The following is a 15085-nucleotide window of genomic DNA, read 5'->3' as shown; positions in this document are numbered from 1 at the left end:
CATCAAGAACACAGTTCTGCATGTATAACTACTAAAGACAGAACATCAAGAACACAGTTCTGCATGTGTAACTACTAAAGACAGAACATCAAGAACACAGTTCTGCATGTATAACTACTAAAGACAGAACATCAAGAACACAGTTCTGCATGTGTAACTACTGAAGACAGAACATCAAGAACACAGGTCTGCATGTATAACTACTGAAGACAGAACATCAAGAACACAGTTCTGCATGTATAACTACTGAAGACAGAACATCAAGAACACAGTTCTGCATGTATAACTACTGAAGACAACTCTGCTCCTGTACTGAAGAACAGGTTCTCTGGTTTATTTAGAGATTATGTTGTTGTTTTAGTCTGCCTGGTGGATCAGACCCCCTGATCCACCACGAGGCCTGGTTTCAGACCGGGCCTGGGGGGGCGGTGACCCCCGAAACCCACTCCAGGTATATTCCAGGTGTCACCGACGATTCTTGCACTTCAGGCAGGAAGCAGCACCATTGTTACGCTGTCTAACACTGGAGACCACGGTGTACCACTATTATTATAGAGTGTAACACTGGTTACTACACTACACCACTGTTACATAACGTAACACTGGGGTTGTTACATAATGTAACGATGGGCTGTTACATTATCCAGCAACCGCTTGGCTGCCACCACCTTCCCTTTAAGCCCTTATTACCCTGACCGACGCCCACTCCTCGAATTAAAGGTGCAAACTCTCTTAACCTTCCCTTCTCCTTCCCTCTCCCATTCCCCTTTCTTTCCCTTTCCCTCTTCCATTCCCCTTGCCTTCCCTCACCCCTCTTCTACCCCCACCTCACCCCTCTCCCACCCTCTCCACCACCAAACGTCCAGATTTAATACTGAGGTACACGAGCAAGCATAGTCCTGGATTATCTCTCCAGTCCAATACGTTGTGTGTGTGTGTGTGTGTGTGTGTGTGTGTGTGTGTGTGTGTGTGTGTGTGTGTGTGTGTGTGTGTGTGTGTGTGTGTGTGTGTGTGTGTGTGTGTACTCACCTATTTGTACTCATCTATTTGTGGTTGCAGAGGTCGAGTCATAGCTCCTGGCCCCGCCTCTTCGCTGATTGCTACTATGTCCTCACTCTCCCTGCTCCATGAGCTTTATCATACCTCGCCTTAAAACTATGTATGGTTCCCGCCTCCACTACGTCACTTTCTAGGCTATTCCACGGCCTGACTACTCTATGACTGAAGAAATACTTCCTAACATCCCTTTGATTCATCTGAGTCTTCAACTTCCAATTGTGACCTCTTGTGTCTGTGTCCCTTCTCTGGAACATCCCGTCTGTGTGTGTGTGTGTGTGTGTGTGTGTGTGTGTGTGTGTGTGTGTGTGTGTGTGTGTGTGTGTGTGTGTGTGTGTGTGTGTGTGTGTGTGTGTGTGTGTGTGTGTGTGTGTGTGTGTGTGTGTGTGTGTGTGTGTGTGTGTGTGTGTGTGGGTGTGTGTGTGTGTGTGTGTGTGTGTGTGTGTGTGTGTGTGTGTGTGTGTGTGTGTGTGTGTGTGTGTGTGTGTGTGTGTGTGTGTGTGTGTGTGTGTGTGTGTGTGTGTGTGTGTGTGTGTGTGTGTGTGTGTGTGTGTGTGTGTGTGTGTGTGTGTGTGTGTGGTGTGTGTGTGTGTGTGTGAAGGGTGGTAGAGGAGGGGAAGGGAGAGGTTGTATTGGGAAGGAAAGAAACAAGTTCTAACTCTCAATCTTCACGTCTTACCTGTGATACCACCCATTCCCAATGCCCTGTGACGCCCCTCATCCCGCTGCACCATCATATATTCACATAATGCACCATACTGGAACGTAAATAAACGATTCAGAGAACCGACTTGGGTGTCTATTGTGGGAACGTTTCGCCAGCCAGTAGCGTCTTCAATCCACTGCTATATTAAGGACCCCTTGAAATTGCATTGGACGCTTTCACCCCTTTCAAGAATCCCTTCTTGAAAGGGGTGAAGTTGTAAGGTTGGTCAGTAGAGATATTCTCAAAGCGACTAGATGAATGTGATAAAAAAAAACATAAGAACAACATAGCGAACCTGTAAAATTAAATTTCAATGAGCCAGCAGAGTCGTCCTCTTCCAGGTTCCAAAATGATTCCATACCTGCCTTATTTGCAAAGATATTTCATAAGAACATAAGAAAGAATGAACACTGCAGCAGGCCTACTGGCCCATGCGGGGCAGGTCCATGTCAACCCCCGGCTTAGACCAATGGCCCACCCAGTCAGGTCACCTCCACTTAAAGAAGGAGCACGGCATCTGACCCAGTAGCACCAGCTAGTCGGGTCCAACTCACACCCAGTTTGAAATTATAGACAGAAGCTGCAGGGCAGACCTGTACTGGGACAGCGTTTCGCTCTGTGCAGAGCTTTGGTTTGGTAAATATGTAAATAAAGGGGAAAAAATCCGATCAAAATTCTCATTCTGTATTTTATCTGTCGTCATCATACATGTCTGCAATACTCCGTCTCATCCATTTAGTTAGTCACTGATGAGGTAAACTCTCAATGTATATACACTAAAAGTTTACTTTAAGTCCTGTTTTATGGATTCAAGTATTTTTGACTGGTAGTGAACAGGTTACGTACAGCCTTAATGACCTTCATGTAGCCCATAAGTTTAAAACCCAATAAACCAGCGAATCAAATTACTCTGTTATATTGTGAAATCGGTACAGTCTTGATCTATAACAATAAATAACGTACGGTTTCACAGGCAGTAGACTGGTCATGATAGATGGGAGAGCATTCCATCGTGGCCAGAGGGATTATTCTCCTCCTCTTGCCTCACTTCAGTGATGTTACGGCCCAGGCTGGCTAGTGAGAAGCGAATGAAGATGAAGGAAGTGAAGGACAGAAAGAGGAGGGAGCAGTGAGCAGAAAAGGAAGAGAAAATGAGGAAGGGGATAGAACGTCAGGGAAGAGGAATAAGGGAGATGGAGATAAGGAATGAATAAACATCAGAATGGAAAAAAATATTTAAGGAGTCGATGAGTAAGATACATGTACAACACTTTAGACCTTTACTGCCGAAATGTTTCACTTGTACACTGGCTTCCTCAGATGAGGGACTGATCACCTCCTACCAAGGCTGAGGGACTGACCACCTCCTACCAAGGCTGAGGGACTGACCACCTCCTACCAAGGCTGAGGGACTGACCACCTCCTACCAAGGCTGGGAGACTGACCACCTCCTACCAAGGCTGAGGGACTGACCACCTCCTACCAAGGCTGGGAGACTGACCACCTCCTACCAAGGCTGAGGGACTGACCACCTCCTATCAAGGCTGAGGGACTGACCACCTCCTACCAAGGCTGAGGGACTGACCACCTCCTACCAAGGCTGAGGGACTGACCACCTCCTACCAAGGCTGAGGGACTGACCACCTCCTATCAAGGCTGAGGGACTGACCACCTCCTACCAAGGCTGAGGGACTGACCACCTCCTATCAAGGCTGAGGGACTGACCACCTCCTACCAAGGCTGAGGGACTGACCACCTCCTATCAAGGCTGGGAGACTGGCCACCTCCTACCAAGGCTGAGGGACTGACCACCTCCTATCAAGGCTGGGAGACTGGCCACCTCCTACCAAGGCTGAGGGACTGACCACCTCCTACCAAGGGTGAGGGACTGACCATCTCCTACCAAGGCTGAGGGACTGACCACCTCCTACCAAGGCTGAGGGACTGACCACCTCCTACCAAGGCTGAGGGACTGACCACCTCCTATCAAGGCTGGAAGACTGGCCACCTCTTACCAAGGCTGAGGGACTGACCACCTCCTACCAAGGCTGAGGGACTGACCACCTCCTACCAAGGCTGAGGGACTGACCACCTCCTATCAAGGATGGGAGACTGGCCACCTCCTACCAAGGTTGAGGGACTGACCACCTCCTACCAAGGCTGAGGGACTGACCACCTCCTATCAAGGCTGGGAGACTGGCCACCTCCTACCAAGGTTGAGGGACTGACCACCTCCTACCAAGGCTGAGGGACTGATCACCTCCTACCAAGGCTGAGGGACTGACCACCTCCTACCAAGGCTGAGGGACTGACCACCTCCTACCAAGGCTGAGGGACTGATCACCTCCTACCAAGGCTGAGGGACTGATCACCTCCTACCAAGGCTGAGGGACTGACCACCTCCTACCAAGGCTGAGGGACTGACCACCTCCTACCAAGGCTGAGGGACTGACCACCTCCTACCAAGGCTGAGGGACTGACCACCTCCTACCAAGGCTGAGGGACTGACCACCTCAAAATTGCTTCTATTGTCTCCAGCGTTATATTCACCTGTATTAGACGAAAGAAGCCTGCTGTGGAGACGAGGTGTTTGTCCAGAAAGATACCCAGGTGCCACACACGTCTTATTGATCATCTTGTGATATTGCATATCATCAATAATGTAATAGAAGGAGCTTCTTTAGTGTGAGGGAGATTAATCTCTCTCTCTCTCTCTCTCTCTCTCTCTCTCTCTCTCTCTCTCTCTCTCTCTCTCTCTCTCTCTCTCTCTCTCTCTCTCTCTCTCTTACTATTGCTGCCTTACCAGAGGTGATGGAGGCAAAGTCCCCACATTAATTCAAACACATTTCTTCAGAAGTACATAACTACTGTATAATCTCAGTGTGCAAAACTACATATGTAAAGAAATGCTTTCAAGAATCCACATAAAAATTCGTTTAGAGCAGGAATGGGGTACACTCCGAAGCGCCAGTGTATCTAGTAGTAAAAGAAAAATTTGTAGTGTCTCCAGTTTAAGGACCAATTCATTTTGATTTGATTATGCTTTAATCAGGAGCAAGTGTTGGGTAGTCATAGCAGCAGACCTGGCAGCACTTAAAGAGCTTAATACATCCTATTAGATTAATCCCAGAGTTGGTGCATGTCAGCGCCACCTGTTATCCTGAGTCTGTACCTTCAATTGCTCGCTTGGAAGCCCCGGTGTTATTTAGTTTTTCCTTTCGTCTCCTATTTTTTGTTTACTTTTGTCCTCTTCCTGTTTGCCCTCTCCTTGTAGGCATCGACTTCGCTGGCCAGAGCCTCTCTGGTGTCCAGGTTACCACGGAAATAATCGTAGATGTTTGCGTCCACGGTGTTCCTGAGGAGAGTTTCCTCTTGCTAATAACCTCGTCTATGAAATACCTTAAGCAAGTATGGGTCAATACGCCTGTCGTCACCCACCTGGGTCACTACGCCTGCCGTCACCCACCTGGGTCACTACGCCTGCCGTCACCCACCTGGGTCACTACACCTGCCGTCACCCACCTGGGTCACTACTCCTGCCGTCACCCACCTGGGTCACTACGCCTGCCGTCACCCACCTGGGTCACTACACCTGCCGTCACCCACCTGGGTCACTACGCCTGCCGTCACCCACCTGGGTCACTACGCCTGCCGTCACCCACCTAGGTCACTACACCTGCCGTCACCCACCTGGGTCACTACGCCTGCCGTCACCCACCTAGGTCACTACACCTGCCGTCACCCACCTGGGTCACTACGCCTGCCGTCACCCACCTAGGTCACTACACCTGCCGTCACCCACCTAGGTCACTACACCTGCCGTCACCCACCTGGGTCACTACACCTGCCGTCACCCACCTGGGTCACTACGCCTGCCGTCACCCACCTAGAAACTGTAAGTACCTGGTCATGGGTGACATTGTTTTGTTACACTGGATCTTCTCATACAACTTTCCTATATGACAAACATAAGAAACAGTAACTTAGTATAGGATAAGTTCTGACAAGAGTAGTGCTACTGTGACTGTGTTTACTGAGAGCTCTTGTTTCCTAACTCCAGTGATTTACTGTTTTCTAGTGAGGGAACATATTGCTACACATTGTCCTGGAGAGCAGGAGTCAGTTAAACCAGTCGATAAGGATTAAGGGGGGAGGTCCGGAGCTGTGAACCGACCCCTGCACTCACAGCTAGGTCAATACACAGGTTCTTATGGTACCTCTTGAGTATCGGGGCTTCTTCCTTTTGGCATTTCTTCTCGACTTCCTCTCATGTAAAAATGTCACCCATTTCAAGAGCATAACCCATATTTCTAGCCTTTAAAAATTCTAAATGAATTTATCATGAACAATCATCAGTAGGCCTGCAGCAGTGCTCCTTCTTAAGTAGGTGTGATTTGGACCTGCCTAGCATGGGCCAGTAGGTCTGCTGCAGTGCTCCTTATATTCTTAAAATTTGTGTGAGTGTACTCACCTAGTTGTACTCACCTAGTTGAGGTTGCGGGGGTCGAGTCCGAGCTCCTGGCCCCGCCTCTTCACTGATCGCTACTAGGTCACTCTCCCTGAGCCGTGAGCTTTATCGTACCTCTGCTTAAAGCTATGTATGGATCCTGCCTCCACTACATCGCTTCCCAAACTATTCCACTTACTGACTACTCTGTGGCTGAAGAAATACTTCCTAACATCCCTGTGATTCATCTGTGTCTTTAGCTTCCAACTGTGTCCCCTTGTTACTGTGTCCAATCTCTGGAACATCCTGTTTTTGTCCACCTTGTCAATTCCTCTCAGTATTTTGTATGTCGTTATCATGTCCCCCCTATCTCTCCTGTCCTCCAGTGTCGTCAGGTTGATTTCCCTTAACCTCTCCTCGTAGGACATACCTCTTAGCTCTGGGACTAGTCTTGTTGCAAACCTTTGCACTTTCTCTAGTTTCTTTACGTGCTTGGCTAGGTGTGGGTTCCAAACTGGTGCCGCATACTCCAATATGGGCCTAACGTATACGGTGTACAGGGTCCTGAACGATTCCTTATTAAGATGTCGGAATGCTGTTCTGAGGTTTGCTAGGCGCCCATATGCTGCAGCAGTTATTTGGTTGATGTGCGCTTCAGGAGATGTGCCTGGTGTTATACTCACCCCAAGATCTTTTTCCTTGAGTGAGGTTTGTAGTCTCTGACCCCCTAGACTGTACTCCGTCTGCGGCCTTCTTTGCCCTTCCCCAATCTTCATGACTTTGCACTTGGTGGGATTGAACTCCAGGAGCCAATTGCTGGACCAGTTCTGCAGCCTGTCCAGATCCCTTTGTAGTTCTGCCTGGTCTTCGATCGAGTGTATTCTTCTCATCAACTTCACGTCATCTGCAAACAGGGACACCTCAGAGTCTATTCCTTCCGTCATGTCGTTCACAAATACCAGAAACAGCACTGGTCCTAGGACTGACCCCTGCGGGACCCCGCTGGTCACAGGTGCCCACTCTGACACCTCGCCACGTACCATGACTCGCTGCTGTCTTCCTGACAAGTATTCCCTGATCCATTGTAGTGCCTTCCCTGTTATCCCTGCTTGGTCCTCCAGTTTTTGCACCAATCTCTTGTGTGGAACTGTGTCAAACGCCTTCTTGCAGTCCAAGAAAATGCAATCCACCCACCCCTCTCTCTCTTGTCTTACTGCTGTCACCATGTCATAGAACTCCAGTAGGTTTGTGACACAGGATTTCCCGTCCCTGAAACCATGCTGGCTGCTGTTGATGAGATCATTCCTTTCTAGGTGTTCCACCACTCTTCTCCTGATAATCTTCTCCATGATTTTGCATACTATACATGTCAGTGACACTGGTCTGTAGTTTAATGCTTCATGTCTGTCTCCTTTTTTAAAGATTGGGACTACATTTGCTGTCTTCCATGCCTCAGGCAATCTCCCTGTTTCGATAGATGTATTGAATATTGTTGTTAGGGGTACACATAGCGCCTCTGCTCCCTCTCTCAATACCCATGGGGAGATGTTATCTGGCCCCATTGCCTTTGAGGTATCTAGCTCACTCAGAAGCCTCTTCACTTCTTCCTCGGTTGTGTGCACTGTGTCCAGCACTTGGTGGTGTGTGTGTGTGTGTGTGTGTGTGTGTGTGTGTGTGTGTGTGTGTGTGTGTGTGTGTGTGTGTGTGTGTGTGCGCACTCGCGTGCACTGGGAAGGGAGAGTTAAAGTCTTCCCTTGACAGGGAAACCAGGGAGTATGGAGGGAGAGAGAATGGAGGGAGGGAAGGTGTGTAGGACACAAGCAGCAGGAGAGAACATTATCCCCTTTGTAAGATGAAGTTTTAAAAGCTTTCGACCATTTTTACAAGACTAGCACTTCGGAAACGCTTTGTCCTCGTTAAGTTCGGTGAAGGACGTGTAAACTCCTTAGTAATAAGAGGGAGGGAGAGAAATGAGGGAGGGAAGGAGGAAGGGAGAGAAGTAAAAAGAGAGAAGAGGTAAGAATGAAGGTGAAGAGTCTGATACAACAGTTCACTAAGTTCAACCACACGACTGATGGGAGGGGGGGGGAGAATACACAATAGAACAGTTCAAACAAGAAATACTCAATACGTAAATATTTCATAAGCAACGCTGTAAGAGGCGCACCAGTAAACAAGACAGGCTGGTGGACACACACCAGTAAACAAGACAGGCTGGTGGACACCAGTAAACAAGACAGGCTGGTGGACACCAGTAAACAAGACAGGCTGGTGGACACCAGTAAACAAGACAGGCTGGTGGACACCAGTAAACAAGACAGGCTGGTGGACACCAGTAAACAAGACAGGCTGGTGGACACCAGTAAACAAGACAGGCTGGTGGACACCAGTAAACAAGACAGGCTGGTGGACACCAGTAAACAAGACAGGCTGGTGGACACCAGTAAACAAGACAGGCTGGTGGACACCAGTAAACAAGACAGGCTGGTGGACACCAGTAAACAAGACAGGCTGGTGGACACCAGTAAACAAGACAGGCTGGTGGACACCAGTAAACAAGACAGGCTGGTGGACACCAGTAAACAAGACAGGCTGGTGGACACCAGTAAACAAGACAGGCTGGTGGACACCAGTAAACAAGACAGGCTGGTGGACACCAGTAAACAAGACAGGCTGGTGGACACCAGTAAACAAGACAGGCTGGTGGACACCAGTAAACAAGACAGGCTGGTGGACACCAGTAAACAAGACAGGCTGGTGGACACCAGTAAACAAGACAGGCTGGTGGACACACACTTGGTACACACCAACACCGTCATTATTGACGATGCATCATCCAAATCACAACGCATCATATGTCAACTTTCATTTATTTATGCGGTGATTCGGTAAGCCGGCGAGAAGCCTCGGTCGTGTGACCAAAAGTTCCAGCTATCTGGCCATCACATGACGCGAGTCTAACACCCATGTCACATAAATGTAATAAAGTTTCTTGGAAAAATAATTATAAATTATATTGGAATAAAAGAAGGCCGTTAGTTAAATGTTATTTTTATATATATATACAACTGTGGAAGAGAATAATTAATTTTGATCTTGTCCGGAATGGCTTCGTAAACTAACTTTGCAATATTTTTTTTAGCTCTATATAAAACATTTTGAAATAGTCTGAACTGTTTATGCATAGATAATATAGTGGAACTTTATTATTTAATAAATTTAGCCTGGAAATACGTAACGCTCTTAGACATTACACCGGGGCCAGGAGCTGAGTCTCGACCCCTGCAACCACAATTAGGTGAGTACAGTTTTACTATCGAAGACTCACGAAGTCGTAATGACACGATTGCAAACAAACCATACCCCGGCTGGGATTGAACCCGCGGTCATAGTCTCAAAACTCCAGACCGTCGCGTTAGCCACTAGACCAGCTAGCCACAATAAGATTCATCCAACTAGGTATATTTCTACACCATAGGAAAGTTAGCACAGGCACCACTGTGACCACAAATGCAAGTTTTTACAGACGAATCTCCAGCTAGCGTGGCCGTGACGAACTCTAGCTCAAGTCCCTTCACTGCCGTCAACATGACTCACGAAATCGTAATGACACGATTGCAAACAAACCATAACCCGGCTAGCTGGTCTAGTGGCTAACGCGACGGGCTGGAGTTTTGAGACTCTGACCGCGGGTTCAATCCCGGCCGGGGTATGGTTTGGTTTACTATCGAAGGTCCTGCAGACTTTCAGTACAGTCGGTCACTTGAAAAACTCTCTAGGACTCAGAAGACTTGCGAAGATTCCCTGTGTCCCACAGAATTGCTGTTTCCTTAAGGAATGACCACCCTAGTTTACTCGCACAGTTACAAGGGGAAACTCAGCGGTAGTGTGGAGGGACGGGGTGAGGAAGGAGTTTCTGAACTCGGCTGGGTGGGGGAGGGGGTGAGGGAATCGTTACTGGGAATATCGGGATGGATGAGGAGGGAGGAGGGGGATGAGGTACTTACCGGGAGGCTGATATATACAAGACTGGTGATCTCTGACTGATAGATCACGACCATCCCCCAAGACTGGCTCTTGACCTGTCTAGTGATCCTGTGGCTTCCTGGCGTTGACGCTGTTGCTATTGCTGTTACTCCTACTGCTGATAATGATACTGCTGTTAACGCTGCTGCTGCTGATTAACATGACGCAGGCAGCGGGGGAAATGTGTTGCAGGATGCATAAATTAACACTATAACTAGCTGCCTTTAACAAACCGGAGGCAGTAGCAGTGATGGATGAGTGTTGACGCCATGCTAACAGTCTACTGATAGCACCACTGTCACCAGGCATATCCTGCGTGATTCATCCCCCCCCACACACACATATATACACACACACATACACACACGCATACACACACGCATACACCTGAGGTGTGGAAGACAGCAAATGTAGTCCTAATCTTTAAGAAAAGAGACAGGCAGGTAGCATTAAACTACACAGTGTCACTGACATATATAGCGTGCATAGTCATGGAGAAGCTTATCAGGAAGAAACTGGTAGAGCATCTAGAAAGGAATGAGCTTAAACACGACAACCAGCACGGTTGTTTTACAGCACGGTGGCAGAAGTAAGGCAGGAAAGAGGGGAGAGAGTAGACTGCATTTTATCGGATTTTAAGAAGGCTTTCGACACAGTTCCACACAAGAGATTTCTGCTAAACGTAGAGGATCATGCAGGAATAACAGGAAAGACACTGCAATGAATCAGAGAATAACTGACAGGAAGGAAACAACGAGTGTTAGTACGCGACGAGGTTTCAGAGTGGGCGACTATGACGAACGGGGTTCCACAAGGGTCAGTCCTAGCGCCGGTGCTGCTTCTGGTATATGTAAATAGCATGACGGAAGGGATAGATTCCGAGGTGTCCTTGTTTGCGGACGACGTGAAGCTGATGCGGAGAATTGAAGTGGATGAGGATCAGTTAGAACTACAAAGGGATCTGAACAGGCTACAAGCCTGGTTCAACACCTGGCTCATGGTGTTTAACCTCACTAAGTGCACAGTTATGAAGATTGGGGAAAGGCAAAGAAGACCACAGACAAAGTACAGGCTAGGTGGCCAAAGACTATAACCCTCACTCAAGAAAAAGGGTCTTGGAATGAGTATAATACCGAGCACATCTCCTGAGGCGCACATCACCCAAATAACTGCTGCAGCATATTGGAGCCTAGCAAACCTAAGAATAGCGTTTCGACATCTGTACACCGTGTACGTCAGGCCCATATTGGAGTATGCAGCACCAGTATGGAACCCACACCTAGCCAAGTACGTCAAGAAATTAGAGAAAGTGCAAAGGTTTGCATCAAGACTAGTCCCAGAGATAAGGGGTATGTCCTACGAGAAAAGGTTAAGGGAAATCGACCTGACTACAATGGAGGACAGGAAAAATAGGACGGACAAGAAAACGACATACAAAATACTGAGAGAAATTGACAAAGTAGATATAGAATGTTGCAGAAATGGGACACAGCAACAAGAAGTCACAACTGGAAGCTGAAAACTGAGATGAGTCACAGGGATGTTAGGAAGTTTTTCTTCGGCTATAGAGCTATCAGGAAGTAGAATGCTCTGTAGAGTGATGTAGTGGAGGCAGGATCCGTACATAGATTTAAGAAGAGATACGATAAAGCTCATGGAGCAGGGAGAGAGTGGTCCTAGTGGCGACCAGTGAAGAGCAGGGGCGAGAAGATATGAATCGACCCCTGCAACCACAAATAGGTAAGTAGAAACAAGTAAGCTCGTGTACGTGCACCTTGTTGCTTGTCTCCCTGACGCGTTCCACCAACCAAGACAAAACAACATGCAAGACTAACTCACTTCTAACACAAACCGGAGATGAGACATTTCAGTCCATCCTTGACCACTATCAAATACTAGTCTTATTTCCATTATGAGTTTTTAATTGTTGTGCTTTATCCACAGCCAAAAAATATATATCCGCCATCTACCACCATGCAGTTCAAGTGTCATATACCTGGACCTGGAGAGTATACCTGGAGAGAGTTTCGGGGGTCAATGCCCCCGCGGCCCGGTCTGTGACCAGGCCTCCTGGTTGATCAGGCGCTGATCCACCAGGAGGCCTGGTCACAGACCGGGCCGCGGGGGCATTGACCCCCGAAACTCTCTCCAGGTATACTCTCCAGGTCCAGGTATATGACACTTGAACTGTATGCTTACGTTTATTCTCACTTATTTCCCTCGAGAGTTTAGGAACCCCATTACAGCCCTTTTTACTGGCTGCCTTGATGACTGAGGCTACATACACACAGACGTGTGTATCTCTGTCTACACACAATAAAAGTATACTTTAATCCGTGTTTTAGGGATTAAAACATCCTTGACTGGTGGTGAAGAGGCGTCATGCAGCCTTGATGACCCTCATATAGCCTAAAGTCTTTGGGGCACGTCAGTTCCCCTGTTTTCTAATATATTATTTCCCCCTATTATTTATCTTGTCCATAATTACTACTGCATTTGCTTTGCTTTCGTAAGGTGAAGTCCAGGATCCTTCCTTAGTTCATGGTTCATGTTGGATAGGTCTGAGCAGAGCACACAAACCTTAATGGTCACTATCCTAGCCACAAGACGCATCACCTGGCCACAAGACGCATCACCTGGCCACAAGACGCATCACCTGGCCACAAGACGCATCACCTGGCCACAAGACTCATCACCTGGCCACAAGACTCATCACCTGGCCACAAGACGCATCACCTGGCCACAAGACGCATCACCTGGCCACAAGACGCATCACCTGGCCACAAGACGCATCACCTGGCCACAAGACGCATCACCTGGCCACAAGACTCATCACCTGGCCACAAGACTCATCACCTGGCCACAAGACTCATCACCTGGCCACAAGACGCATCACCTGGCCACAAGACGCATCACCTGGCCACAAGATGCATCACCTGGCCACAAGGCTCATCACCTGGCCACAAGATGCATCACCTGGCCACAAGGCGCATCACCTGGCCACAAGACGCATCACCTGGCCACAAGACGCATCACCTGGCCACAAGACGCATCACCTGGCCACAAGACGCATCACCTGGCCACAAGACGCATCACCTGGCCACAAGACGCATCACCTGGCCACAAGACGCATCACCTGGCCACAAGATGCATCACCTGGCCACAAGGCGCATCACCTGGCCACAAGGCGCATCACCTGGCCACAAGACGCATCACCTGGCCACAAGACTCATCACCTGGCCACAAGACGCATCACCTGGCCACAAGACGCATCACCTGGCCACAAGACGCATCACCTGGCCACAAGACGCATCACCTGGCCACAAGATGCATCACCTGGCCACAAGATGCATCACCTGGCCACAAGACGCATCACCTGGCCACAAGATGCATCACCTGGCCACAAGACGCATCACCTGGCCACAAGATGCATCACCTGGCCACAAGATGCATCACCTGGCCACAAGATGCATCACCTGGCCACAAGACGCATCACCTGGCCACAAGACGCATCACCTGGCCACAAGACGCATCACCTGGCCACAAGATGCATCACCTGGCCACAAGATGCATCACCTGGCCACAAGATGCATCACCTGGCCACAAGACGCATCACCTGGCCACAAGACGCATCACCTGGCCACAAGACGCATCACCTGGCCACAAGATGCATCACCTGGCCACAAGGCGCATCACCTGGCCACAAGATGCATCACCTGGCCACAAGGCGCATCACCTGGCCACAAGACGCATCACCTGGCCACAAGACGCATCACCTGGCCACAAGACGCATCACCCGGCCACAAGACGCATCACCCGGCCACAAGACGCATCACCTGGCCACAAGATGCATCACCTGGCCACAAGGCGCATCACCTGGCCACAAGGCGCATCACCTGGCCACAAGACGCATCACCTGGCCACAAGACGCATCACCTGGCCACAAGATGCATCACCTGGCCACAAGATGCATCACCTGGCCACAAGATGCATCACCTGGCCACAAGATGCATCACCTGGCCACAAGACGCATCACCTGGCCACAAGGCGCATCACCTGGCCACAAGACGCATCACCTGGCCACAAGACGCATCACCTGGCCACAAGATGCATCACCTGGCCACAAGACGCATCACCTGGCCACAAGACGCATCACCTGGCCACAAGACGCATCACCTGGCCACAAGACGCATCACCTGGCCACAAGATGCATCACCTGGCCACAAGATGCATCACCTGGCCACAAGATGCATCACCTGGCCACAAGACGCATCACCTGGCCACAAGACGCATCACCTGGCCACAAGATGCATCACCTGGCCACAAGGCGCATCACACATTAAATACTTTAGTCCTTCAGAAGAGATGAACCAAAAAAATTTGTTGCCATGATTGTTTAGCGCTCCTCCATATTAATAATTCAGTTTCACATACAATATGCTCAGCTCTCCACCTACACACTGGAACTTCACCCAGCTCTCCACCTACACACTGGAACTTCACCCAGCTCTCCACCTACACACTGGAACTTCACCCAGCTCTCCACCTACACACTGGAACTTCACCCAGCTCTCCACCTACACACTGGAACTTCACCCAGCTCTCCACCTACACACTGGAACTTCACCCAGCTCTCCACCTACACACTGGAACTTCACCCAGCTCTCCACCTACACACTGGAACTTCACCCAGCTCTCCACCTACACACTGGAACTTCACCCAGCTCTCCGCCTACACACTGGAACTTCACCCAGCTCTCCACCTACACACTGGAACTTCACCCAGCTCTCCACCTGCACACTGGAACTTCACCCAGCTCTCCACCTACACACTGGAACTTCACCCAGCT

At 49.2% G+C, this 15085-nt stretch overlaps 2 long non-coding RNA genes across 2 annotated transcripts in view; one reads left to right on the top strand and one right to left on the bottom strand.

Moving 5' to 3' along the window:
- LOC138853820 (uncharacterized) overlaps positions 1 to 15085 on the bottom strand; it is a 137108-nt gene that overhangs the window by 85123 nt on the left and 36900 nt on the right. The gene's annotated exons all lie outside the window — the stretch shown is intronic.
- LOC138853821 (uncharacterized) overlaps positions 4640 to 15085 on the top strand; it is a 100022-nt gene continuing 89576 nt past the window's right edge. The window contains exon 1 of the long non-coding RNA XR_011393027.1: positions 4640 to 5657. This is a non-coding gene — a long non-coding RNA (uncharacterized lncRNA). The remainder of the gene's footprint in view (positions 5658 to 15085) is intronic.

The sequence above is a fragment of the Cherax quadricarinatus genome, chromosome 41 (genome assembly GCF_038502225.1).
Source record: "Cherax quadricarinatus isolate ZL_2023a chromosome 41, ASM3850222v1, whole genome shotgun sequence".
Classification (NCBI taxonomy): domain Eukaryota; kingdom Metazoa; phylum Arthropoda; class Malacostraca; order Decapoda; family Parastacidae; genus Cherax; species Cherax quadricarinatus.
This window is presented reverse-complemented; position numbering and strand designations above follow the sequence as displayed.